General features: G+C 36.2%; 1 pseudogene; it reads left to right on the forward strand.

The window, feature by feature from the left end:
* Window positions 1-9,367: 9,367 nt before the first annotated feature.
* Window positions 9,368-9,857, forward strand: LOC138175952 (large ribosomal subunit protein uL24-like; annotated as a pseudogene).
* The last annotated feature ends 1,762 nt before the right edge of the window (window positions 9,858-11,619 follow it).

The following is an 11,619-nucleotide window of genomic DNA, read 5'->3' on the forward strand; positions in this document are numbered from 1 at the left end:
ATATATATATATATATATATATATATATATATATATATATATATATAAATGTATTTTACATTGTGTTCTGCTGATTATGATTTCACTAATGAATCTGGAAAAGTTTCAAGAATGGGTCTAGTCATCTATTATGTCAGTTGTCAGAGGACCAACCTAATTAAGTTCAAAGAGATTCACCCCCATGTTAGCTTCAAATTGGTGACGTCTTTAGCCATGGCAACTCTCATAGCCTTTCTTATACTTTGCAAGTAGATTGTGATTTCCTTAGCAGAGGTAATATCCATCTAGCCCAAAGCCAAGATTCTTGAAGAATTTCTGTCTTAAACTAAGCCCTCATGAAGGCAGCTTTGAAATAATGGAAGGGTGGGCATTTATTGTTTTGTTATCATTTCAATATTAGGCATTTCAAATGTGGTGGAATATTTTCTTTAATGTAATGAAATATTTTCATTACTCCATAGACTCTACCCTATGGAATGACACTTACGATGAATACTTTCAATTTAAAGTATTTCACACAAAAGAAATTGTTGTTACTTTCATATAGAAAAGTCTGTTTTATTATTGAAAGAATTGGCTCTTTCCCAGTTTATGGAGCATAATGAAAGAATACTGTACAGAATCATAGAAACATTAAACAGAACTCTAGAGATAAACAAATCCAGTCATTTTTAAGTTGTGTTGCAAGAAACCCTGATTTCATGAGATGTCTCTTGAGATTTCTTTGATCCAAAGTGGAATCATGGCAAAAATGGTTTATTTATTTTTGATCCCTAATCTCCAGACCACTGTGATGCCAAAAAAGTTGTGAAATAAAGTTTGAAAAAATACCTAATAAGAATAATTATCATTTAATAGTTAAATGCAAATATTTAACAATAATAGCTGGAAGTAAGCATGGTATGATGGATAAAGAGCTAGTCTTGAGGTTAAGAAGCAAGGGTTAGGGGTGGCTAGGTGTCACAGTGAATAGAGCACTGGCCTTGGAGTCAGGAGGACTTGAGTTCAAATCCAGCCTCAGATACTTAACACACACAAAATAACTGTATGACCTTGGGCAGGTCACTTAACCCCAATTGCCCTACTTTCTCCCCTCCAAAAAAAAAAGAAGAAAGGGTTAAAATCTGTCTTGACACATATTAACTTTTGACCTTAGCTAAGTCACAGTCTTTCAGAATTCTAGGCATCTTTCCAAGATTCTAAGTTTCAGAGAAGGTGATATCCTGTATTGAAAAAGAGCATTTCCTCTTGGGATTGTCTTATACCAACAACATAATAGATCTAGTAGCTGTCCCTAATAATAATAATGTTTACCTAATGTTTTCAGGTTTGTGAAGTACATGTACTCACAGCAATACCAAAAGGTAGATGTTATTATTGAAGGGTGAGGAAACCTACATATTAAGTGACTTACCCAGAGTCACATAGTAAATGTCGGAGGCAGGATTCAAATTGAGGCTGTCTTAATTCAAAATCCAGCAATCCATCCACTGTGCTATACCTAAGTCTTCCAATTTAGAAAGGAAAAAAAAATGTTCTCAAATAAGTAATGCTTTGAGTCTCAAAAGTCTTAGTGAAGTTTTAAGCAATTTAAGCTTAAAATTGCACTAAGTCTTTTGGGACACTGGGTATGTATGGGTATATTTAAGGGACCGACACCTTCTGCATTCTTTCTCTTTTTCCTCTCTTTTGAATTTGTGGCATAGGACTCTAGCAGCTTTTCCTTAGAATTCCTGTGAGAAAGTAGGGGGAATTTATTTTATCTTGCAAGTTTAGGAGCTACTGTTGCTGCTCACTCACATGGCAATAAGTCACTTAGGTGAGTGTGAACCTGGGTCTCATTGTTCTAAAAAGACTTGTCTGTCTCATGTGTATTTATCTAAGCTTAAGCTACTAAATGGAAATCATGAAAGGCAGATTTTTGAAGCCTAATGGTAGAGTTTGGGAGTTTCTGGATTATTCAGTGGGTCCTTGCTGCCTTGTGAAAGGTTCTCTCCACTGCTACTCTGTAATTTCTTGGAGGAGATAATGACCATCAAGGAGAAAAAAAGGCTTTGTGTGTTGAGATGGACAGAAGACATGAACCTTGAATGAGATGCCTCTAGTCCTAAGCCAGAAATTCAGAGGAGAAGAAGAAGAAGAAAATTAGAGCAAGATGTGTTTCTCCTTTGAAAGTGTACTGAGTGAGAAGATTTTGTTGCTTATCAGCAATTCCCTTTCATTCAGTCCCTCATCGTGGGGAGAGGGAATAATACAAAGGTGTATGAGGACAAACCAGAAGACTTGGGGCAAATGTGTTTATTAAGTGGCCAAGGCATATGTCTCCTTAGAAGTTTCCAGGGTGACAGGCTCAGCATTGTAAACATTCTATGATATGGCACCACAAGTCAATCGCCTGCTCCATGACACGTGCTACAATCCACTACCACCCCTGCCCCTTTTCCCGAACTGTTGACAAGAAATATTGATTTCAACTTTGTAACATCTCTTGAATTTTCCCCTTCTTTCCTCTGATAGTGTCACTACCATGGTGCAAACCTTCATCATCACTTCACACATGGACTATTGTAATGGACTGTTGGTGCGTCTGCCTGCAACAAGTCTCTCCTTAACTCCAGTCTGTCTTCCATTCAGCTGCTAAAGTGATTTTCCTAATGCACTAGCCCATCCCTTTTACTCCCATACTCAATAAATTCCAGCAGTTCCCTATCACCTGATGGATAAAATACAAAATCCTCTATTCAAAGCGCTTCAAAACTTTGTTTCCTTTCTCCACACTTTTTTCAGTCTCCTTAAACCTTACACACAACATATTCTTCAATCCAGTGATACTGACTCCCTTGCTGTTCCATGACTAAGACACTCCATCTCTTAGCTCCAGACATTTTCTCCTGCTGTTACCTCATAACTAGAACATTTTCCCTTCTCATTTTTGCCCCGTGGTTTTCCTGGCTTCCTTCAAGTCCCAACTAAAATCCCATCTTCTAAAGGAAGCCTTCCCCAATCCTTCTGAATTCTAGTGCCTTCCTTCTATTAATTATTTTTTATTTATCCTACATATAACTTGTTTTTACATATTTGTTCACTTATTTTCTTTCTCATTAAATTGTTAGAATTAAATCCCTTTAATGCAGGGATTCTCTTTTGCCTGCTTTTGTATCTCTAGCACTTAGCAGAGCTTCTGACATGCAGTAGGTACTTAACACTTACTGACTAAATGAGCAGTTAGTCTACTGAGATTGTATTATTTCTCCATGAATTTATCAGATAAAATTAAAACTTTTCCAGAGGAATAATGATAATGATGATTATACTTGAGATTTAGAAAGTATTTGTGTTTGTAGAATTTTTTTTACATATATCATTTCATTTAATGTAGATAGACTAGCTAACATCATATTCAGGCTGAGATTTAGTTACTTGATGTTTAGGGTGACTGAAAAGGCAATGAGAGGTGTTTCGTAGAGAAAAATAGGTTATAACATATTATCTGTTTAGAATTATACAGGGGGACCAACATAAAGATGTCATCAAGAGCTGTCTGACAGGACAATAAAGTGGGCTGTTCATGAGACAGGAATAACAGATAACCAATGGATAGCCCTCCTGTCCCATTGGTATCCATGGAATGTCAAGAGATAAAGAGGAAGGTCCCAGAATTTTGAATGATGCACTAGTGCAGGATTCATGGGAGGGTGGGAAAAAGAATCATGCAGGGTGAGTAGGCACAAATAGGTTGGGATCTATGAAACTAGGGAGAGAACTTACATCAATTGTATCATATACATCAAATTTGGTGTTTTCTTTAAAACAACTTTTTGTTATCTCCTAACTACTAAGAAGGACAATTAGGTGGTACAGTAGATAGAGTGATGGACCTGGAGTCAAGAAGACCCATCTTCTTGAGTTCAAATCTGGCTTCGGATACTTATTAGCTGTGTGACCCTGGGCAAGTCACTTAACCCTGTTTGCCTTAGTTTCCTCATCTATCAAATGAACTGGAGAAGTAAAAGAAAAACAACATTAGTATCTATGCCAAGAAAACTGTAAATGGGGTCATGAAGAGTGGGACATGATTGAACATGACTGAACAACAACTAAAGAAATGAGTAGTAAGTTACTAATTATAAATCTAATAATTATATATGAATCTCAACTTGACCTTTATCAACATTAACTAAGACCAGAATTCAAAGTACAGGCTTTAGAAAAATATATTTTACTTGGTTGGAAGTACTAATTGAATCAGTTAGCTCTTATTCATTATATGAGAATTGCCATTTGTAGATGTTTTTCTAGAGTACTAGATTAGATTTCTTTAAAATATATTAGGAAAAAAAATATTCACAAATTTGACCAGATCATTATATGTTTATGTCACTGACTCTGCATATTACCTATTATATCAGATGTCCCCTACAGATGCAATAATTCTTTTACCATGAAAACCCTACTGATAAGTATAGATAATATTAGCAAACTGTCAGGTACCTAGTAGGCATTTAATTGAATCACTGGATGATGTTTTAATGTTTTCTTATGCTTAATTTATGGAAAACTTCCCTGTCAAATTCTACATTAATTTTGTAGTTTGCAAAGTCAAAAGGTATAAGTTCTGCTCAGGATTTTTCCTTAAATTGGAATTATTTGGGCAGATTGAATTTTATCTTCAGCAAACAATGTTGATTCCACTGAGGGAGAAAAAAAGAAGCTACTTAAAGTAACATTTCTTATTCATACAAACAGTGGGAGAGAAATTGATTTAGAGAATTGATCCTCCAGTCTTCCCAATCCATCCTATGGTTGAAAAGAGATAAGAATTGTCTTATTCAAAAAAACCCAACTTCATTATTAGAAGCAGGTAGACATCTCCATATGAGAGCAAAGAAAATGAATACACACTTCCCTAACTTCCTGGTATGCTTTCCATTTCCTTTGCCAGCTAGTTTTATTAGGGACCTGTGGTGATCTTCTACACTTCATAATCTCATTTTAAGAAGGGGTTCATTTATTTGCTGGCAGAAAACCTAGAGTTGTAACAGATGCAAGACTTTTCAAAACTAGAAATGATATGGGGAAATGCTGTTTTTTTCCATACAACAGGTAACGTCTAATTTTATACCAATAAGTCCATACTTTACAAGGAAATGTGAATTATGCTGATATGTGTTCTTATCAGTATTCTTTAAAATTAAATTGTTAGGAGTTGTATCTGTGTTCCATAAATCCAAAGCAGATCATAGAGTTTTATTGATACATCACCTATATTTCCAATCCCTTGTCCACATTATAGCATATTCATATCTATTTTAAATTAATTATTGTTTGTGAACATTATCATTATTGAATTTTGTTTGCTTTGTGTACATGGCTTGTGTGTAGGACAGTACAAATTAACCAAAGGGTCAAGGGATAGAAGATCCTTCATTTGAGGTTAGCAAATTAAGATTTTTTAGCTCGAGAGGTGAAGGACAGGAAGAAGAGTAGTATTGACTTTATAAAATGACTAATGTTAAGAAACAAAGGCCAAAAAGTTGTTTACCAAATCCTAGAATCCCAGAACTAAAATGTGTGTGTGTGTTTAATATTGAAAGAGGTAGTCATAATAAGTGTGTTATTATAGTCATGAGCAAGCAAGTAGAATATATTTTCTCAAGAGGATGTAAAAACTGAAAACATAAATGAATTAAATAAGACTCTTGGCATATTCATCATTAATCAATCAAGATTCTTAGGGTGTAGTCATCTTTGGAGGACATAGAATCAGTTCTAGATTTCAAAGGTGACTTGTTTCTTTGGAAATACCACTCATCTGCTTTTGTCCTTGATGTCATTTCCTCCTATCTCCTCTGGAAACTCCTCCCTTAAGTATCCCTAATCATTCCCTTTTTTCAAACTCCTTGTTCATTACCTCTGTCCTTATTGCTTACAAACTTGCCCTCATGTCCTCTATGCAGTTATAGGAATGTAAATTTTTAAGATCTTCCCTGCCCCTAGGCTTAAGTACACCTGGAGCCTGTGGCTTGTTTCTCAGGAGATACTTTGTGGTTAGGCTGTGGGTCAAAAGGGTTGTTACCTTCTGTGACCCAGGAGAAGGCTATATAATCCCTGAGGTGAGAATTTTTTGGGGGCTTATTTTGAGAAGTGTTGTGTGACTTGACCAGACAAGATGCTGGGCAGCTGTTGTTGAGCCCCCTGACTTTAAAAAACCCAGATGTTAATGCTCCCTCTCTGGTAACTGTGATTTGGTATGGATGTAGTGGTTGGACAGTTGGAGACCTGTCTGCTTGAAATGTTTCTGTCTGTTTACTCTGAAGTTCGGGGTGCTGATCTTTTCCCCCTGAACTAGGTAAATGATATGTTTGATTGATTAAAGCAAGATTGTTAATCCATTTTGAGTTGCTTTCCTTTAGAAAAGCAGATCTAAGAATCTGTGTTGGCAGCCACCCTGGGTATTACATGCATGCTTACACACACACACTCACTGTTACACATATTCTTTCATTTGATCCTTCCCTCCCTTCAGACTTTGATCTTGTATCCCTTTTCCCTTTTCTTTTGCTAAACCTTAAAACCTACTGAAGGAAAGTATGATAAGAGGGGCAGGAGGTTTGGGGAAACAATTTTATATTGATGTATATACTTTTATTGTGATGTGATTGAGAGGGATAGAACATACAAAAAGCTACTGAAATGATTGTTGTTTTGGCAGGACAAATTTCCTTATTAAAAGGTCTCTTCCTACAAAGTCTTTTTTTTTTCTTTTTTGGAGGACAATTGGGGTTAAGTAACTTGCCCAAGGTTACATAGCTAGTTTGTGTGTGTGTGGGGGGGGGGGTGTTAAGTGTCTGAGGCTGGAACCGAACTCCGTTCCTCCTGACTCTGGGGCCAGTGCTTTACTCACTGTGCCACCTAGCCGCCCCCAATAAAGTCTTTTCGGTGCATATGTTAATATTATACAGAATCTAATGAAACAGAAATGGAGATTTAATGAAATCTAAATGAAACCTAATGGAAATAGGAATAATGTTCTTTAATAATACTCTGGCTACTAGTATTAGGCAAAGCATTATATGCAGAGGCTTATGTTTGCCACTTTCATGATAGCTATATAGAAGAGAGTTCAAATGGAAGATGGTAAAGTTCTCTTGATATTTCTTTACAGATGATATTATGCTGATTGTGTGAAATCCTAGAACATTGCAGAAGTTCCTAAATGAGATATATAATTGCTTTAAAGGGTTTCAGCTAGCTATTCACCCTGGCAAAATCAAGTGGATGAATGTATATTGTCCAAATTATCTTAAACCATTTAATAGAAAGCCTATAGAAGTGGTAGATCAGTACCTGTACCTTCAATAGACACTATAGGTGTGCAATGGAAAAGGGGCCAGAACTGAACAGGAGGAATAAAACAGACTAGGTTACATTAGAGATTTTGTATTATATTTTTAATGACCCCTCAAACTTCTTCCTGAATGAAAATCCAAATTCAAAGTATCAGTATTTGTGTGTGTGTGTGTGTTTTTGTGTATGCACTGTTTCATGGCTATAAATCATGGAAGAACAAATTACCCTTTAATGACGTGATTTTTATTCTCTGTTTTTTTTTCCTCTTTTTTTCTCTGATACTTATTTTTCACAATATCCTTCCTAGACTTTTAATGGTTCTCTTAACTGCTATCCCTATAGTTTGCATTTGTATAGTTTCTTTTAGTTTGCCTTTGAAAAGGTGACTTTTGTTTGTTGGTTTGATCTATTTTATGCTAAAGTTGAATGTTCCTTGATCAATTTATTCAATATGGCTTTGCCAAAACAAAAGCCAAAAATGTTTGTTTGTTTGTTTGTTTTGAGGGGTGGGAAGGTTTGAGATTATTATAGATTTTCAGTAGCAATGGAGAGTTACATCTAACTAGATTTGATTGCTGTGCTCTGCCCCTGACTCTACCTATACTCATTAACTACTATCTGAAAATGATTAAGGTCATGTATGACAAATGATTGAAAAAGGTTTGAGAATTATGCAAATGTCACTAACACCTCTGTACTTAAGTAATCCTAGCAAAATCTATATTTTACTAAGAGCCTGTGAATTAGATTTTTTTCAATGTAGGGAAGTATCTACCTGTAATATATTTGTAGTCCACCCTAATGATTAAAAGGTAGGAAACTTCCCTTCCTCCCCCCTCAGCATGTATTAGAACCTGTTTGAGCCAGAGGCTCTATATAGATAATGTTTTATTGCCTCCAAATACGATATTTTTTACTGGAATTTACTTTGTGAAACTTGTTTATAATTTGAATTCCCAATGACTTCAAATCCCATGTGAAACCCTCATACTATTAGCAAACTTAACATTATATTGCCTTACATGAAGTGAACATATTTATTATATGAGATTGTAGAATTGAGAGAGTGCACAGATCTTTGAGACTATCTAGCTTGGGACCTCCTTAATTTTACAGCTCAGGAAATTAAAGCTGAAAGAGGTTAGGTGGCTTCCTCAAAGTCACACAGGAAATAAATAGAAGAAATGGGATTTGAAGTTGTATCCTCTGAAATAAAAATCAATCATCTTTCCATTTTACCACATTGTCATATGTCTATATTAATTTCAACTCGTTTTATGTCTCCTTGTTTAAAAATATTTTTTGTAAAATGAAATGACACTGAGATTTAGAAAATTATTGATTTTTTCCTTCTGATTATGAATGTCTGTAGAAGGAAATCTGTGTCCTGAGACCTGAGAGCATAATCATTATATTTTATCTAATCATTCCATAGTGAATTGAGAAAAAAAAACACTTAGCAGATTATTATTGCTATGTAAATTTTATAATTTTTATTACCTATTTTCCTCCTTTCTATTTCTTTACTTTACCTGTCAAAAATTTTATGGACACTATAAACACAAAAGGAAAGAAGACAACTCTGGGGTATGCTATTTTTTAAAAGTAGTTTTAAAAATGTATACTTAGTCTTCATATGGGCAGTTGAAAATATTAATCATGATATATATATATATACATATATATGATTATATGTTCTAATATTTAAACTCTACATTATATTAAAACTTTTCAACATGCTTGTATGAGCTAGTATTTCTTTCTCCATCCTGTCCCCCATTTAACACACATTTAAATATTTATTAAGTGTTCATTATGTGCAAGGTACTGTCCTAGGTCTCAGCATGCAGAGACAAAAAAAAAAAAGAAAACAAAAATAGAAAAAATGGTACCTGACCTCAAGAAGTTTACAGTTGGGGAGGAGGTAGTGATTAAAAGATAAAACATATACATAGACAAGTAAATAGAATAGAATGGATAATAGAGCACTAAGGTAAGAAGTCCATAGGAAAGGCTAGGTTTCCGGTACCGGGCGGAGCACGTGTCTCTTTCTGGGTAGTCCTGCTTGCCAAAATGAAGTTTAATCCATTCGTGACCTCAGACCGAAGCAAGAACCGAAAGAGACCCTTCAATGTGCCCTCGCACATCCGGTGCAAGATCATGTCGTACCCGCTCTCCAAGGAGCTGAGGCAGAAATACAACGTGCGCTTGATGCCCATCTGGAAGGACGACGAGGTCCAGGTGGTTAGTGGACACTACAAAGGTCAGCAATTGGCAAGGTAGTTCAGGTTTACAGAAAGAAATATGTCATCTACATTGAGCGTGTACATCGTGAAAAAGCTAATGGCACAACTGTCCATGTGGGAATTCACTCTAGTAGAGTAGTTATTACCAGATTAAAACTGGACAAAGATCACAAAAAGATTATTGAGCGGTAAAGCCAAATCCTGACAAGTTGGAAAGAAGGAAAATATAAAGAAGAAACCATTAAAAAGATGCAAAAATAAAATGGTCTGTTTTACAGTTGTAATAAAATGAAAATTAATCATAAAAAAAAAGTCCATTGGACATATTTAGAATTGCCTTTCTTGGTGGGTCATATGCACAGATATTCTCGGTTTCCAGTCTACCACATAGAAGCTTGGGGGGAGCCTACTTCTGGTCTTGTGCAGGACCTTGTACTATGTTATGACGAAGAGTTCTTTAATTAACTTCTGATCCAGAAAAGCTGAAGACTCAGGATTTTGCAATGTGTGATGAGGAAGAGTTCCCTCATAGAGTAGTGAGTCAGAACTCAGTAGATATATCGTAGGGATCTCTTACCCCATCACTTCTTTCTCTTTTTGGCTCTTAGAAGTTATTCTAAGCTTCATCAAGATGGTCTTGTGGAAGAAGGGCAGCTTCCCTACTTCTGGCCCTACACTGTTGAGCACATGTTCTGCCTAGGAAGCCTAAGCCTCTGTTTGGGTTGCTTCGTGTCTGTTTCCTTCTGTAAGTAGGTCACAACACAACAATTTCTAGATCAACAAGTCCAGGCAGAATCCTACTAATTAAGGTTTGGAGAGTCCTAGTATCCTGGGACTCCTAGGAAACCAGCAAGACTGTGGTATCCTTGCAAGAAGAGGTATCCCTGGGATGTCAGTGGCTGACGACATAGGAAGCATCTATATTCGGAACAGAGAAACACACCAAGGACTACTGGGTGCAAAAATAGTGTCTTAAGGAAGGAAGCAGCTTCAAAGACAAGAAGGACAACTATGGAATCAGGAAAGAATTTCTAGATAACAAAGTGCCTGGAATTGTAAGTCACCTTTGACTCCATGTGTATACCTTGAAATAGAGTACTCCTAATTTTTTACTGGTGATTTACACATAGTTTTCTTCCTATTAACCTGCTACCAGGACACCCTTCTGTTGGTAAAACATTACACAAAGTGATACATTTCTTTGTTTCTCTTTTACATACCATGCCATGGGAAACCATTCTCTATCCCCTATATTTGGTGCAAGCAGGCAACCAGCCCACATGTGAATCCAGCACTCTCTGATCAAACAGATTTACATATTGAAATCTTTATACAAAACCCCGTTAAACTTACATGGAAATCCCACGTACAATTGCCACTGAGGATGCAATTTGTGAATAGGAGTGTGAGTCGGGGAAGCAGCCCAAGAGGCCAATGCTACAATAGCAATTAGAGGGTCAGGAAAAGGTTCCTGAACTAGATGGTACCTGAATTGGGCTTTGAAAGAAGCTAAAAACTCTGAGATGAAAACAAGACTACTGCAATAGCCTCCTAACTCTTCTCCTTTTATTTAGCTTCTTCCTTAGAAAATTCATCAGAAGCAGATCTAGAAGTCTGATATTCCTAAAGCTCAAGCCTGACCGCCTCACTGCCTTAATGCAGAAGGCCTCTGTATTTCTATATTGCCTCTAGGGTAAAATATAAACTTATATGTTTGACATTTAAAACTGTTCATAGTTTGGCTCAAGTTTTTTTCTTCTTCTAGGCTTATTACTTATTCTCCCCGCCCCCCAAAACATTCTACAAACCAGTCAAATTGCCCTACTTTCTATCCCCCAAAGATGACATCATGTCCCACCTCTGTACCTTTAAAAATGAAACTGGAGGGGGGTGGTATAATGGGTATGATACATAAACATAGTGATGCTGCTAGAGCTATAGACACCCACACCTCGCTCATTTCTCTGGTTATTATTTTTATGCTCTTGAAGAAGCACAGCAGGCTGTCATATATTTAATTAAC

Source organism: Petaurus breviceps, unplaced genomic scaffold (assembly GCF_028583685.1).
Source record: "Petaurus breviceps papuanus isolate PSGF00001 unplaced genomic scaffold, PetGlider_PUasm1.0 80, whole genome shotgun sequence".
Classification (NCBI taxonomy): domain Eukaryota; kingdom Metazoa; phylum Chordata; class Mammalia; order Diprotodontia; family Petauridae; genus Petaurus; species Petaurus breviceps.